Here is a 16,891-nt window from a genome sequence, read left to right on the forward strand (position 1 = left end):
TATCCTTATGCTGGTAAAAATAGATTTTGGACTTGGATTATACTCATGGATAGGTGTAGTCCAAGGTTTTTTTAGCAATCCTAGAAGAATGGTGCAGTCCAACTTCCAATCGGGTGATTAAATTCTCAATTATGCAAAGTTATGATTTTGCCACTATTCCGAGTTTGTGGTAAAAGACTAGTGCTTATAATGATTTCGAAGGTTTTCGAAGCTTCCGAGGGCAATGTTGAAGTCAGATTTCCAAGTTAACGGGCAGATTAAAAATGGTGTGAAGTGACCGTTCTACTCCTATCATGGGATTAGGCCATTTCGAGAGGAATGATATGTGATTTTGAAGTGTTAAAAGGTTTTTAGGTCCTTCGAGTGCATTAGTGAAGTCAGATTTCTAATCCAACTGTCGGATCATGAGATATTGAAAAATTATGATTTTGCCATTTCACTTGGGTTTGATGATCAAGTTCCTGGATATTTCAGACATCATGGTGAAGTTCCAATGATTAGATTGTGAGAAAATTAAAAATTATGATTTTGTCATTTCACTTGGGTATGATGACCGGGTGCATGGAGTTACTTTGTGATCACAACTCTAGGTGAATCCCGTGATTTTGGAATATGTAACGCTCCAAATCCCATGATTCGGTGCATTAACCAAAAAGGTCTAACCCGACCCGAAACCAAACTCAAATGAGGAAACTAAAACCCACATTAGCCCACGTGGCTAATGTAGCCATGAATGATGAGTAACATGCTATCCATTAATGTTAAAATAAGCATATGTGAACATTAAACAAGGTTCTAGGTCCTAGAGAAATAGTTGTCACAAAATGACATTCTCTAAGAGATACCACGAACATGTCTCAATAAAACAGTCATATTATACACTGTGGTTGGATTTTTCTAATGAGGTTGGTATTAATGAAAAGATTCAAGACGTTGAAAATGGACAAAAAATGACCTAATTTGGATTAGAAATGAATAGGGTATGGTTGTCAAAAGTCGGCAAGTCAAAGTTATCCTTAAAAATAGAAAATGGAGTGCTTCAAGGAGGATAAGTCGGCTGAAACTGCATTTTTTTTCGGTTGATGGCATATGTCAGCCGGCCAAAACATGCTTCTTAGCTGGTGCACTCTTTGTCCAAGCCAAAAATGGCTTGTCAGTCGGCTAACTTATATTACCAGCTGACCGAAACTTGTTGGGAGCTGAAAAAAAAAGTCCTCCCAAGGATGGCATGAAAGTGTGCATAAAGGATAAAAATTCATTCATTAACATTGAAATGACTTTACGGCCTCACTACAATATTTATCCAAGTTTTACGAAAAAAAGAAGAAGATGAAATCACTTGAGAACTCCAAAAGACAAGGATAAGTTCCGAAGCCATTTTCCTTTTCAAAATACACACATCCAAAATATTACATTCCCAAGAGTAATACAAAAATGAGCATGCTTAACACATAGCATATAAATATCATCCAAAAGAGTTCAAAAGAGTAAAGCAAGTAAATTCAAGCTAAGATGGAGGTGCTGTGACAACTTTCAAACCCAGTGTGTCCTGTGATGACCCGAAATGAATGCAAAATGCAGAAGCTAAATGTGAATAACCCTGTAGAGATGTACATCATCCCTAAGACACAAGAATGACCTTCCAAGGAGTCATGTGACTCTGTGGAAGTAAGACCAGAGTTAGGGTTTCAAAACCCTCCAAGGAATGGACTAAGGGAAAAGTGGTTATTTCAAACTAAAATGGGTGCCACCGTGCATACCATTGGAAAGACAACGAAAAATTAATAAAGATGGACTCAAGAATCACTTGATTTGGAGTCTAGACGGCAAAGATATCAAGTCCTGAAGTCGAAGGATGGGAAACCCCATCCCGGTTCGAACCAAATCTTGACACTACTTCACTAAAATTTGAATATCTTGAGGTAAAAATGGAATCTGAAGCTTTAATTCATACCATTGGAAATCTTATTTCAACGCGGTCAATTTAGACTCAAGAATGGACCAATTTGGAGTTAAAACGAAGAAGATACGATGACTTGAAGTTGGAAGTGCATTGCTGAACCAGACACACACACACACACACACATGAGCAATATGGATGACCGCTCATCCAAGGGCAACGAGTGCTCGTAAATGAGCATGCCCCAGGGCAGTAAAGAAAATTTTTTTTTTTATGTGAAAACTTTTTTTTTTTATGTGAAAACACCAAATTGCCCCCATGCATAGTTTTTGGCATACATAGTGCAAAATGAGCCCATAGGAGGCTCAAATCACCAATAAAAAGGTTTGCCCGGAAACGATTATGCACGCAGACGTAACTTACCTATTAAGATGTGCTACAATGATCCAAGGCTTAAAAATACCGCTGATGTAAAATATGACCTACCCAAACCCCAATGCGAGAAATTTGCCCTTTAAAGACAAACAATGCAAAAACCGGACTTTAATGCTATCAAAAGACCGTTTGGCCCTTGGCCACACCTCTTGCATATAAAATAAGTCCTAGCGGATGTGCCGAAACACACTATACGCCACCCAATTTGAAAATGAACCCTTAAAGACTCGGATTTTAAAATAGGAAAATCCGAGCCTTTAAGGGTTCATTTTCAAATTGGGTGGCGTATAGTGTGTTCCGACACATCCACTAGGACTTATTTTATATGCATGAGGTGTGGCCAAGGGCCAAACGGTCTTTTGATAGCATTAAAGTCTGGTTCTTGCATTGTTTGTCTTTAAAGGGTAAATTTTCCACATTGGGGTTTGGGTAGGTCATATTTTGCATCGGCGGTATTTTTAAGTTGTGGATCATTGTAGCACATCCTAATAGGTAAGTTACGTCTGCGTGCATGATCAATTCTGGGCAAAACCCTTTCCTTGGTGATTTGAGCCTCCTATGGGCTCATTTTGCACTATTCATGCCAAAAACTATGCATAGGGGCAATTTGGGGTTTTCACATGAAAAAAAAGTTTTCTTTTGGCATAGTTGGCTAAAAAACATGATTTTTTTTGGGGGGGGGGGGTTCTTCTTTGTGTTTTTTCAAAAAAGCCCAGAAAGTCTTCAAAATTGCGTTCAAAGTCCAAAAAGCTGTTAAGCTTATCTGCTGTACTAGCGCTTGTCCATGGGGGACGAGCGCTCATAGTTAGGACATTGGCTACTGCCCTGGGGAATGCTCATTTACGAGCGCTCTTCGCCCTTGGACGAGCGCTCGTCCGTACTGTTCATGTGTGTGTGTGTGTGTGTGTCTAGTTCAACAATGCACTTCCAACTTCAAGTCATCATATCTTCTTCGTTTTAACTCCAAATTGGTCCGTTCTTGAGTCTAAATTGACCGCATCGAAATAAGCTTTCCAATGATACCAATTAAAGCTTCAGATTCAATTTTTACCTCAAAATATTCAAGTTTTAGTAAAGGAGTGTCAGAATTTGGTTCGAACCGGGATGGGTATCCCTTCCTTCGACTTCAAGACTTGATATCTTTGCCATCCAGACTTCAAATCAAGTGATTCTTGAGTCTATCTTTATTAATTTTTCGTTATCTTTCCAATGGTGTGCACGATGGCACCCATTTTAGTTTGGAATGACCATTTTGCCCTTGGTTCATTCCTTGGAGGGTTTTGAAACCCTAACTCTAGTCTTGCTTCCACTGAGTCACGGGACTCCTCGGAAGGTCGTTCTTGTGTCTTAGGGATGACGTACATTTCTATAGACTTGTTCATGTTTAGCTTTCGTATTTTGGATCCATTTCGGGTTATCACAGGACACACTGGGTTTGAAAAATCCAAGGTCGTCACAGGTGCGTCCAAATAGAGCATGTTCTTACCTAAAAAATGTTAAATCAACGAGGGTAAATAATTTAAATTACTCCGTAGAAAAATGCATTATAAAGATAAACTAGGTTTCTTTGGCCTTACGAGTATAGTGCGCATCTGCTATACAAGTATAAAATAAGCCACTTAAATGTCTAATTCAATGAAAATTCTATGGAAACATCCTAAAACTAACATTTAAATCAATAATCATACGACCAAAACTAACAATTGAATCAATAATCATACGACCATTTCAAGTATATACATAATTCAAGATATATACATTAAATCCAAAATGAGCCAAATTACAACTACACATGGATGTCAACTAGGAAATCAAATACAAAATCACATAACAGGGATAACGTGGACACACCCACACCCCCGGACATACCTACTACATGAACCTGTAAAATTAGTTATTCTCGGTCTACTAAACCGTAGGAAACAAACCTAATGGCTATTATAAAGTTGGAGAAACCCTGGTTTCGCCCACTAGTGCCAAGCCTTAGCAATCTCATGTAGCAAGTCCCAAGTATCTCCCAAAAATCATCAACAATTCCACAATGTATCACATACATTTAATTCAAGTAATGCACTCTATAAACGCACCAAAGCTCACTAATCAAGAAAATCATGCCTTATAGTCCTCAATGCTAAAACATGGCATGAATTTCGATATAATGACATAACAATGCAAGTATAGGCTAAATCATGCTAGCATTCTATACATAATGATATACTAACAACCTAATTGGTTACAAAATCATATTTTCAACAACAATCCCAAGTGTTTTACACATAGTTAGAAAATGAGCATACTTCATTCATTGAACTTTATGTAAATTGAATGTGAGAAGACATGCACATGTATATAAATGTCATATGAAATCAATCAAATACTCAATTTATAACAATGAACATTTAATCACAAGGGTAACCAAAATCATACTTTAAAACCTCATTTTAAGCCTAGGTTATCAATAATATACGTATTAAAAACTTTCAATACTCCAACAATACATTTATAACACAAAGAAATGATAGGTTATAGTAATACTACACCCCTTACCTCGCTAGGAAATCAACTTTAGAACTCCAAGATGCAAAAATGGTGTAAAGCCAAAGCAAAATGAAAGGTTTGGAGTCCTCGACCTTTTTCCCTTCTATGGAAACACCAACGGAGCAAGGGAAGATGACCAAAAGTGAAGAACAATGGATGAAGGAGATGAAGAAAAAGGAAGGAGAGAAAGAGAGATGCAAAAAAAAAAAAAAAAAAAAAAAAAAAAAAAAAAAAAAAAACCTAATTCATGCATACACACATGTGTATCTATATGATAAATATCTTACAAAAGCCTCAAAAGTCAAAGTGGCCCACTAAAGTCTAAAAATCACACTAATGGCTCCAATTGCAAAATAAACGCACAAGTGAGTATGAAATGCCCCAAAAATGTCGGGACTGATGAAACATGCCCCCATGCAACAAATGAAGTGTCATGAATTATTCTTGAACACTTGACCCGCCCTGGGCCTAAGCGACCTGAAAACAAAAAAAATGAAATAAAATAAAGGGTTAAGTGCAAAAAAACCCATGCTATATATAGAATGTGCAAATACCCCATGTTGTTCAAAAAACACCCCTATATTTTTCAAATTGAGCAAATAAATCCAATCTATCAATTTATCTCTCTCTTCGTTTCCAATCTCTGTTCAATAAAGTCTCCTTCTCTAGGTTTGCAATAATTGTGATTCCCCATCTACAACCTTTGAAACAAGAGGTATACGCACTATAACTTTGTATCAACATCTCTCTCTAAAACCCATTTTCTTCTTCTTTGTCTGGCTCGTTCACCATACTAATCCTATCTTCAATTCTGATCTTCAAACCCTAAAGAATGCCAATTTGATGAAAAATAATGGACAATCCCAATTCTGCTGGGCTGTGTAACGCAAGTCATCATACGGCGTCGCCACTGAAAGCAACCAAACGGACGCCGTACCAAAATATATTTAGTTTATCCCCTTGAAATTTAAAAAAATTTCAACTTGCACTCTTTTAACTATACTTCTAAAAGCTCAAATATTATGATACAAAAATTTCAACTCATTTATTATTTTAGTCTCTTTGTTTTTTTGGTAAATAATTATTATAGTCGAAAAGAAGTTAAACTAAAGTATTGTGAGACTTTCAATAACAATAATAATATCATATATGTTAATAATTTTAGTTATCACTTTCTAAATAATAAATTTTATAACTATTTGTATCTTATTTAATAACTCAATAATAATCTTGTTGAATTTTTTTTAAAAATATTTGAGTTAAAATTCATTTTGTTTTTCTAATCTTTCATCTAGGTATATCTTTTCCAAGTGGAATTTAAGTACTTAATTTTCTTCTTTCAAATATTAAGTTTTTGAAAAACTGAAATAATTGAAAAAGGAAAATTGATTTTCTAACAATGCTTATTTCTCTAAGTTTCTTTTTCATAATTTTCTTTCTAACATCAAATTTTTTTATTTTTATTTTTGTCCAAGTTGTATTTTTCTCAAGATATATATACTATTACTAGTATTTTTAAAAAATTAAATTACAATTGATGGATTATTTTTTATTTTATTTTATTTGTTACATAGTTCAAATCCGACCCAACCTTAAATTTTTTGCTCCGCCCTGTGTATGATGATATAGCACTGTTTTCTGCACTTATTGATGGAGATGCACCTAAAAAGCTAAATCTGACCCTTCTTTTAAACTATTATCAATGTTTTCCAAAATGTCTGCATGTGGATTTGTGGTGAAGGGTTGATTTTGCCTATTTCAATATTTGATTAACGGTGGGTTATGGCACCATGTTTAAGGAAAATATTATAGAAGGCAAATAAATCTTATATAATGTACTTTATATATATATATATATATATATATATATATTGATGTTTATGATATTTGATAAATCAATGGAACGGTAGACTGAAGAATGATGTGTTTTCTACATACATTTATGCATTTGAAATGAATTTATGTTATGGATTTTAGGTTTTCTTTCATATTTGTCAATTAGAATTTTTACTCGTCCTTAAAACTTAGCATGGGGTCATTGAAAATTTGGACTATGTTATTGTTGACTGCTGCACAATTATGATGTAAGAAACCAACAAAATGAGTTGGAAAGGAAGAGTATGTGCATGCCCACAAACTGGGTACACCAGAGATTCACAGAGAATGATCACGAAAAAATTATTCGAAACACGCATTAACAGATTAACCCATCTCAGGTTCTTGAGATTTATGTTGCCATCTTTCCGAGAGAGCTCAAAAAAAAAAAAAAAAAAAAAAAAAACAGCTTTGTTGGAATGTTTATAACACATGATTGATCTTTTGATAAATCATTGTAGCTCTTAGCTTCCGTACAAAACATGAACCCAACAATATGGGTATGGGTGTGAACTTTCTAAGGGTGGCGGTGATTAACGCCGGTGTTGGTGGTGGTTCGAGAGAGAGAGAGAAATGGAAGAGAAGGGGAGAGAGTCTACATACACACACCGTGCATTTATATATATCTAGTATATGTTTGTCTCTCGATATGTCATCTATAATCTATAAACAGGGACCGACCCAAAAATTTTTTTGGCTTTGTTGAAGAATATAAAAATTTGAAGATAATTTTTTAAAAATAAAATAATAAATCTAAGAATTTAATTTTTTGTGACTTGTCTGACTCAGATTCTTTAATCTTTTAATCGTGTTCGTGCTTTCTAGATTACCATAGATATGGGATCACAAGAAATAAGAAAAGCTAATTTACTTTACTTTCTTTTGGATCTAAAACGCAATAATATATATAATGGGTATTTTTAAAAATTGAGTGGGAATATCAAAATGTATGAGAGAGAATCATGAATGCGGCAGGCATAGAGAGTAAAAAGAGATGATTATCTTTTTAATCCAAAAGAATAGTGATTAAAGTGTGTGAGAAAGAATCGTGAATGTGGCGGGCGTACAGAGTGAAAAGAGATCTTTTGGATCCAAAAAATAGTAGGGGTAAGTGAGGATACTGAAGATAGAATGGGTCGGATCTAACCCGAGAGGAGAGCATCGGGTTGGATAGCAGGTTCTAGCCCAAGTTTGGAGAGTAGTACCACAGGCCCAACAGCGGAGATCCGCCGAATTGGGTCAAGCCCAAAAGGAAGTAGGCCCGAAGACTGAGAGCCCAACATAAGGAATTAGTTATAATACTTGTAATTGCCTATGAATAGGCATATAAGAGAAAGAGAAAGGAGAGAGAGAGAAAAATGTGTAATGAAACACTAGAAAGATGAGGAGAGATATTTTCTTGCATTTACAATTGGCGCCGTCTGTGGGAACGTTGAAGATTGATTCTTGTTTGATCAACGTCATGTTGATTCAAACTGATTGGTGAAGATGAAGCTTGATTTCTAGAAGTTGAATCCAGATCTGAGAGATTGCGTTTGCTCTTCAGAAGTTCTTGATATTGATTTTGAGAAATTGGCGTCGGATTTACGCAGCGGTGATTCATTCTATCGTGGCTCAATCTGACAAGTTCAAAGCCAGGAAAGTTCAGATCGAGCAAATGGTGAACGTGATTCATAAAATTTGAGTCCAGATCTGACGAGATTCGAGTTAGTGAAACTCAGATCTGGTTTAGAATTTGTAATTGATGCCTTTGCTCCGTTCCGGAATGATGACTGGGGGTGAGAACTCCAATCCGGTAGAGAATGTCCAGCAGATGAAACTTGATGAGTTGATGAGCATGATCGAAGCTCTCAGGAGAGAGAATGCAAAGCTAAGGACTGAAATGCAGCTTCAAGAAGCTCCGGTGATTCCGCGTCCACTTCCGGCAGGAGAAGAAGTTCTACGTCCTGGTGCTGCACATCACGGTGAGGAGGTAGGGAACAATCAGACAGATCTTCACCGCGAAGAGGTCTGGCCAAATGATTTGCCACCAAATCCTCATCGTGTTGATGATCGTGAAGGATCAACTCATGTGGATCCACGGCGTAAACAGATCAGGCGAAACGAAGCCACGACTTTCGATCCGCACCAAGAAATGCTCAGCCGAGAAGAAACAATGGAGTTTGATCGCCACAAAGCTATACCGCCGTGGCACAAGGAGTTTATGGAGGAAAGATCATTCGATCCGTCCTATCGGCCTTCCATGGCAACATTCAATTATCAAAGCTCAGAAAGGAGATCTATAGATCAGAGAGCTACCGCAGGGTTCCAGAGGGAGAATGAAGCCCTCCGCTTAGCGGCTCGAATGGTTGACTCGCCGTTTACCAAAGAAATTCTAAATACTCTGAGTCCGAAGAAATTCTCCATGCCAGTTTTCATTCTGTTTGACGGGACAACCGATCCAATTGATCATGTATATCACATCCAGTTGAAAATGGCTCTGAACACTGAGAACGATTCCTTGATGTGCAAATGCTTTCCTACAAGTCTAGCTGGACCAGCGCTCAATTAGTTCAAGAACCTGCCGAGGGGCTCAGTGGATAGTTTCCGAAGCTTATGCGATCGGTTCATAAGCCAGTACTATAGGAATAAACGTCCAGCAAAGGACATATCGAGCCTATTCACATTGAAGCAGCATGAGGACAAGCGTCTCCAAGCTTTTCTTACCACATTTAACCTTACTAAGAGCATGGTGATTGAATGTCATCCTTCTACGGCGATAATGAATACGTATAAGACTATGGATGAACTCAATGAAAAAGCTGATGGTTTTGTGCGCTTGGAAGAAGAAGAGGCAGCTAACGCTCGGAAGACATCCATCATATCAACAGAAGAGAAAACCAAAGCAAAGATCAGGCAAAAGCAGGTTCAGCCACAGCGTCAGACCTCCTGGAAATCTGAGAAGAGGCCCAGGGAGGAAGAGCTGGTTACTCTATTGAAAGTCACTTTAGCAAGGCTGTACCAAGAAAATAAAGATATGTTCCAATCTCCTTTACCAATCAGACAGCCCCTTGAACAGAGGGACCAGTCTAAGCACTGTGTATTCCATTCTGACTTTGGCCATCAGACTAATAAATGCAGGAACTTAAGGAGACAGGTAGAGATGCTGATAGGCAGAGGGGAGTTCACAAGTTATATTCAAGGCCCGGCGGTAGAACAAAACCGACTAATGGAGCAAGTGAAGAGGAATCAGAAGTCGAGCTCCCACAACTCGCAACCAGTCCGAATAATCAATGTAATTCACGGTCGGCCTGAACCCACTGAGGAGTCAGATGAACTGCTTCGAACACGCCTTCGCCAGGCACAGATGAAGAGGAGGATAAGCAGTGTAAACACTCTGCACCAGCAGAGTGCATCAACACAGATATAGTTTGACAGAACCGACCTGTTATGTGTTCAAATTCCTCATGAGGATCCGTTAGTCGTTAGTTTGACGGTAGCAGAATGCCTGGTACGACAAGTCCTGATTGATCCTGGAAGTAGCGCGAATGTTATGCCGAGGGACACGTTCGATCGGCTCAAAATAAAACCCAAGAGGCTCAAGCCCACTGCAAATCCCTTGCTAGGGTTCAATGGAAAATGGGTGGAACCCATCGGTATGATGGAAGTCACAGTGTAGGCTGCAGAAGGGGTTCTGATAGAGAGCTTTGTGGTTGTTGAGATCCATCCATCTTACAACCTTCTGATGGGCAGAGGGTGGATCCACAGAGTTCAGGGTGTTCCCTCAACTCTGCACCAAGTGATGAGATGCCTGGGCCTGACAGAAATAAGGTGATTGACATTCGTGGGGACCAGGTTGCAACTAAGGAATGTTATTCTGTGACGATGAAATCCGCTGGAAAGGGAAAAGCACCTATTCGCTCGGCAAGCTCGAAATAGCAATTACAGGAACCTCCACCCATACAGAATGGGGAGGAGGAGCCTATGGACTTGACTGAAGAGCCCCTTGTTGATGTACAGATCCAACATGACAGGCCAGAACGAACAACCAGAGTGGGAATAAGACTTGCCGAGGAAGAAAAGCGGGAGTTAATTGATTTTTTGTCTCAGAATGCTGATGTATTCGCATGGAGTCACTTAGACATGCCTGGAATCAATCCTTCTGTATCCTGTCATTCCCTTAACGTCAATCCAAACATGAAGCCTGTAAGGCAGAAGCAGAGAAGGTTCGCCCCAGAGCGCAACCAGATTATAGCCGAGGAAGTTGATAGGTTACTTGGTGCAACGTTCATTAGGGAAGTGCATTACCCAGACTGGCTCTCAAATGTTGTTGTTATGCCAAAGAAAAATGGCAAATGGCGAGTATGTATTGACTTCACTAATTTAAACAAAGCCTGTCCGAAGGATAGCTTCCCGCTGCAAAAGATTGATCAAATGGTAGATGCTACCACAGGGTACGAGAGTTTAACCTTCCTAGATGCTTATTCAGGCTATAATCAAATCCCCATGAACCCCGCTGATGAAGAGAAAACTTCTTTAGTTACCGAACGAGGGACTTACTGCTACAGAGTCATGCCGTTCGGACTAAAGAATGTAGAGGCAACCTACCAGAGGCTTATCAGCAAAATTTTTAAAGATCAAATGGGAAAAACTGTGGAGGCTTACATTAATGACATGGTGGTGAAGAGTAAGAGGAAAGTTGACCATTTGAAACATCTTCAAGACGTGTTTGATGTGCTAAGAAGATATGAAATGAGGCTTAATCCATACAAGTGTTCATTCGGCGTGAGTTCTGGATAATTCTTGGGACATGTAGTTAACCACAGAGGAATAAAAGCTAGCCCAGCTCAAGCAGAAGCTCTGATAAAAAATGTGGAACCAAAGACAATTAAAGAAGTGCAAGTTCTCACGGGTCGGATAGCTGCATTAAGCCGGTTCATCTCAAAGCTGTCAGATCATTGTAAGCCATTCTTCGACACAATACGGAGCCACGGGAGACAGGTCTAGGGGGATGAACAGCGACAAGCACTGACTCATTTGAAAGAGTATATGCAGAATCCACTAGTCCTGTCTGCTCCTGATCCAGGAGAGAAGCTATTTTTATATCTTGGGGTATCCAGTATTACGACAAGTGCCGTTTTGATTCGTTGTAAGGAAGGAGTGCAATACCTGGTGTTCTATGTTAGTAAAACAATGACCGAGGCTGAACGAAGATATTCGAAGGCCGAACGAGTGATACTTTCACTCGTAAATGCCAAGAGAAAGCTGCGGCATTATTTCGAGTCCCAACCTATAGTCGTTCTGACAACTTTCCCAATCAGAGTACTCATGCACAAGCCGGACCTCTCGGGGAGAATGACGAAATGGGCCATAGAGTTAAGCTCATTTGACATAACATACGACCCCAGAAAAACTATCAAAGGGCAAGTGGTGGTTGATTTTTTGCTAGAATGTGATTCAAAAGATGCAGAGGAAGACCTTAGAAGTTGTACATGGAAACTCTATGTAGATGGCTCCTCCAACCAGATAGGGGTAGGCATTGGGATCAAATTGCAAACGCCAGAGGGAACGTCTCTGAATCAAGCGCTCAGACTTGAATTCCGAGCCACTAATAATGAAACAGAATACGAGGCGTTGCTAAGTGGACTAAAGTTGGCCAAAGAGCTGAGAGTCAGCAACTTAACTGCTTTTAGCAACTCACAGTTGATTGTCCGATAGGTGAATGGTGAGTACAAAACTAAGGATGAAACGATGGAAGCATATCATTTTGCCGTGCTGCGTGAAGCCAAAGGCTTTGAGAAAATTGAATTCATCCGGTTACCGAGAGAGCAAAATGAAGATGACGATCGGCTGGCATGCAGTGCTTCGAGTTCTGGGGAGACATTGGTGAGGGTGGTTCCAATAGGTATACTGAGCCAACCATCCATCTTCGAAGAACCTACAGGCTCTGATCCTTGGCAAGTGAATGTCATACTGTATGAGCCGAGTTGAATTGATCCAATCGTAACTTATATTCGAGATGGTATTCTGCCCGAGCAACGAGATGAGGCTAGGAAAATCAAATCAAATGCTGTAAAGTATGCCATAGTGCATAACCAGTTGTACAGAAAATCTTTTTCCGGGCTATACTTGAAATGTGTCACCCCCACAGAGGCTGGGCAGATATTGCGAGCTATTCATAAAGGTGTATGTAGAAATCATTCTGGGGGAAGATCTTTAGCGCACAAAGCAATGACACAGGCGTACTTCTGGCCGAACATGTCAAGAGATGTGGAAGAGTTCTCTCGAAGGAGTGATAAATGCCAAAGATACGGACTATTGATCCACCAACCACCTGAGGAATTGCACGTAATGGCCACACCATGGCCTTTCGCACAATGGGGGATGGACGTGGTTGGTCCTCTGCCAACTGCAAAGCTCAGAACAAATATGTGCTGCTGGCAACAGATTACTTTACTAAGTGGGTGGAAGTAGAACCATATCGAGCATGACTCAGACTCATATGAGACACTTTATCTAGAGTAATATTATTTGCCGTTTTAGCGTTCCGAGGTCAATCGTCATGGATAATGGGACCAACCTTGACAGCAAGCAAGTAAGAGAGTTGTTGGAGGAGTATGGAATTAATCAAAAGCTGGCAGCAGTAAGTCACCCCCAGGCCAATGGGCAAGCAGAAATCACAAATAGAACAATCTTTGCTTGCATCAAGAAGAAGCTTGAGGATCAAAAAGGAAAATGGTTAGATGAACTGCCGAACATCTTATGGGCTTATAGAACGACCCCAAGACGGCCGACCGGAGAGAGCCCATTCGCCATGGCATATGGTACCGAGGCAGTTATACCGGTCGAGTACTTGGTTCCAACTGTCCGAAGATTAGCATGGAGCCGAGAGCAAAATGACAGTATGTTGAGGTTTAACCTCGATATGTTGGAGGAAAAGAGAGATGCAGCGGCAGTAAGGCTCGCATCCTACCAGCAGACCCTTATGAACAGCCATAACAAAAAGGTAAAGCACAGAGACTTTGCACCAGGTGATCTGGTTCTGAAGAGGAAGGTAGGAATGGTTAAAAAAATGGTGTCGCCTTAGGAAGGTAGAATTGCAGAAGTCATAGGAAAGGGAGCTTACACCTTAGAGACCATGGCTGGAAGGCTGGTCAACAAGTCATGGAATGCTACATCTCTGAAAAGGTATTATCAATAGAAAGTCGAGTTCCAATTTTATCATTGTTCATTTTCAAATTGTGTACGTATGAATGTACGAAATTTTGAAATCTATAAAGAGCTATCTTCTTCTGAAAAATTAAGTGTTTCAAAAACAGCAAAGTAAGTGGCAGCTGGCACTATAAGCCCAACGCCAAAAACTTGCCAAAAAATGAAGAGTGATAGTGGCAAGTGGCATTCTAGCCGAGCGCCAACCACTCTGCAAAGTAAGTGGTGGCTGGCACTATGAGCCGAACGCCAAAAACTTGCCAAAAAATGAAGAGTGACAGTGGCAAGTGGTATTCTAACCGAGCGCCAACCACTCAGCAAAATAAGTGGCAGCTAGCACTATGAGCCGAATGCCAAAAACTTCCTAAAAAATGAAGAGTGACAGTGGCAAGTGGCATTCTAGCCAAGCGCCAACCACTCTACAAAGTAAGTGGCGGTTGGCACTATGAGCCGAACGCCAAAAACTTGCCAAAAAATAAAGAGTGACAGTGGCAAGTGGCATTCTAGCCGAGCACCAACCACTCAGCAAAATAAGTGGCAGCCGGCACTATGAGCCGAACGCCAAAAACTTGCCAAAAAATGAAGAGTGACAGTGGCAAGTGGCATTCTAGCCGAGCGCCAACCACTTCGCAAAGTAAGTGGCGACTGGCACTATGAGCCGAACACCAAAAACTTGCCAAAAAATGAAGAGTGACAGTGGCAAGTGGCATTTTAGCCGAGCGCCAACCACTCAGCAAAGTAAGTGGCAGCTGGCACTAGGAGCCGAACGCCAAAAACTTGCCAAAAAATGAAGAGTGTCAGTGGCAAGTGGCATTCTAGCCGAGCGCCAACCACTCAGCAAAGTAAGTGGCAGTTGCCACTATGAGCCGAACGCCAAAAACTTACCAAAAAATGAGGAGTGACAGTGGCAAGTGGCATTCTAACCGAGCGCCAACCACTCAGCAAAGTAAGTGACAGCTGGCACTATGAGCCGAATGCCAAAAACTTGCCAAAAAATAAAGAGTGACAGTGGCAAGTGGCATTCTAGCCGAGCGCCGACCACTCTGCAAAGTAAGTGGCAACTGGCACTATGAGCCGAACGCCAAAAACTTGCCAAAAAATGGAGAGTGACAATGGCAAATGGCATTCTAACCGAGCGTCAACCATTCTGCAAGGTAAAGGGCAGCTGGCATTATAAGTTGAACGCCAAAAACTTGCCGAAGCCGAAAATGAAGTTAATTGTTAATTGTTATTACTGATGAACAGGTGTAGTCAATGGGAAAATGTAAAAAAAAAAAAAAAAAAATTTGGAGCAAAGTTCAGCCAAAAAATATGTCATCTCATTTATAATAAGAATTTTGAGGTTACAACCCATGAAGTATACAGATGACATGAATACAAAAAGAAAGAAATTGTGGCAGCAGGAGAACCCTAACTGGCTGCCTCTATTCCATCACCCTCCTGGTTGAGCTGACTTATCTCCTCGCCACCATTGGTCACCCCATCTCCACGAGGAGGAGAATCAAGCTGAATAACAAAGTCGTTCTGCTGAGTCTCAACCTCGACAATAGTGGCAGAAGGGACCAGGGTGGACAGAGGAGGCACGTCCAAAGGCTGATCAGTGGTAGGAGTAGGAGTGACCCTAGAAGAAGCAATCTCCTAACACTCATCAAAAATATGCTCAGCAGGAGTGAAATCTGGATTAACATAGGTTCCTGGGGGATTAATTTCTAACTCCTTGTCAACCTCATCCGGAGTAGAACCGGTCTGGCCTTCAGCAGGAACGCGGTCGGTATAACCCTCTCGAAACCCCTGTGCATACCTGAGGGCACCTAAACGCGCATGAAGAGCCATCATACTGCCATTCACTTTGCCAATAATGTTAAGCAGGGCATCGCGTTCTTACAAGGCCCTTCTCTCGAAAGCCATTCGAACGGTCTGCTCATCACTAAGTAGGCACTGAAGTTCTCCCTTCTCAGCCCTAAATGATTCACGCTCAGTGTGCTAGACACTCTTCTCAATTTGCAGAGCGTCCTTTTCATCCTAGAAAGTATCAGCCTCCTTTTTCAGAGCATCTCTCTCTTTTTCAACTTTGTCAAGCTGAACCATCAGCTTAGCATTTTTGGCGTTGATGATCTCATTCTCTTTTTTGGCCACATTAAAGCCATCAAAGAACTTACGAGCCTTGGCATTCCCCAATTCCACTTGCTTCTGCATGGTCATCATACCGAATAAGGTCTGCAGAGATATGCATGAATACTAGTTAAATCAAGTGTATGGTCAGAGGAGGTCAAATGTAAAGACTATAAAAAGATTTAGTGATTAAAGGGGAAAAAGATACCTCCATGGCAGATAAGGGGAAGCGGTTGAACACTTCCTTTTGAGACAAGCCTCTAGCCACCTCAATGTTTTTGGGAGTCCATATATTCCTGTAATATGCCATGGCGGTAGGACCATCCCCGAACATGGTCTCGCTCGGCTTCACGGTTGTCCCATCCGCTTGGACGAACCGAGGACTCCATGGCGCCATTACAGAGGCAGAAACAGTGGCTGTGACAGACCCAGAGGGTGCAGGGGGCCTAATTGGTGGAGACACGGGCACATTCGGCCCAGAGGTGCAAAACCCTTCTGGTCGGAGGGATACCATCTAGGCCAGATGTACCCTCAGGTAGGGGCCTCTTCCCTCTCTCCTTTTCACAAGCAGCAACAGTGGTAGCGTTCGGAGGGTTGCTAACTAAAGAAGTTATGCTCGGATTGGTAGGCAGAGAACATTGATGACCGGGCTGGCAGTTACCACGGTCGGATTGATAGAAGAGGAGGTGCCAAAGATAGTGGCAGAAGAAGATGTTGAGGCAGGAGAAGAGGTTATAACAGAAACGTCAGTGGTCCTCGGAGGGTCCTTCTTCCTACCAAATGATGGGATCTTAAGCTGACTCATTGTGTTGCCAGGGCTGAAAGGGCAGAAAGGTTATCTAA

Source organism: Cornus florida, unplaced genomic scaffold (genome assembly GCF_030987335.1).
Source record: "Cornus florida cultivar Cherokee Brave unplaced genomic scaffold, ASM3098733v1 CherokeeBrave_3.0.0_Hap2_Chr06, whole genome shotgun sequence".
Classification (NCBI taxonomy): Eukaryota; Viridiplantae; Streptophyta; class Magnoliopsida; order Cornales; family Cornaceae; genus Cornus; species Cornus florida.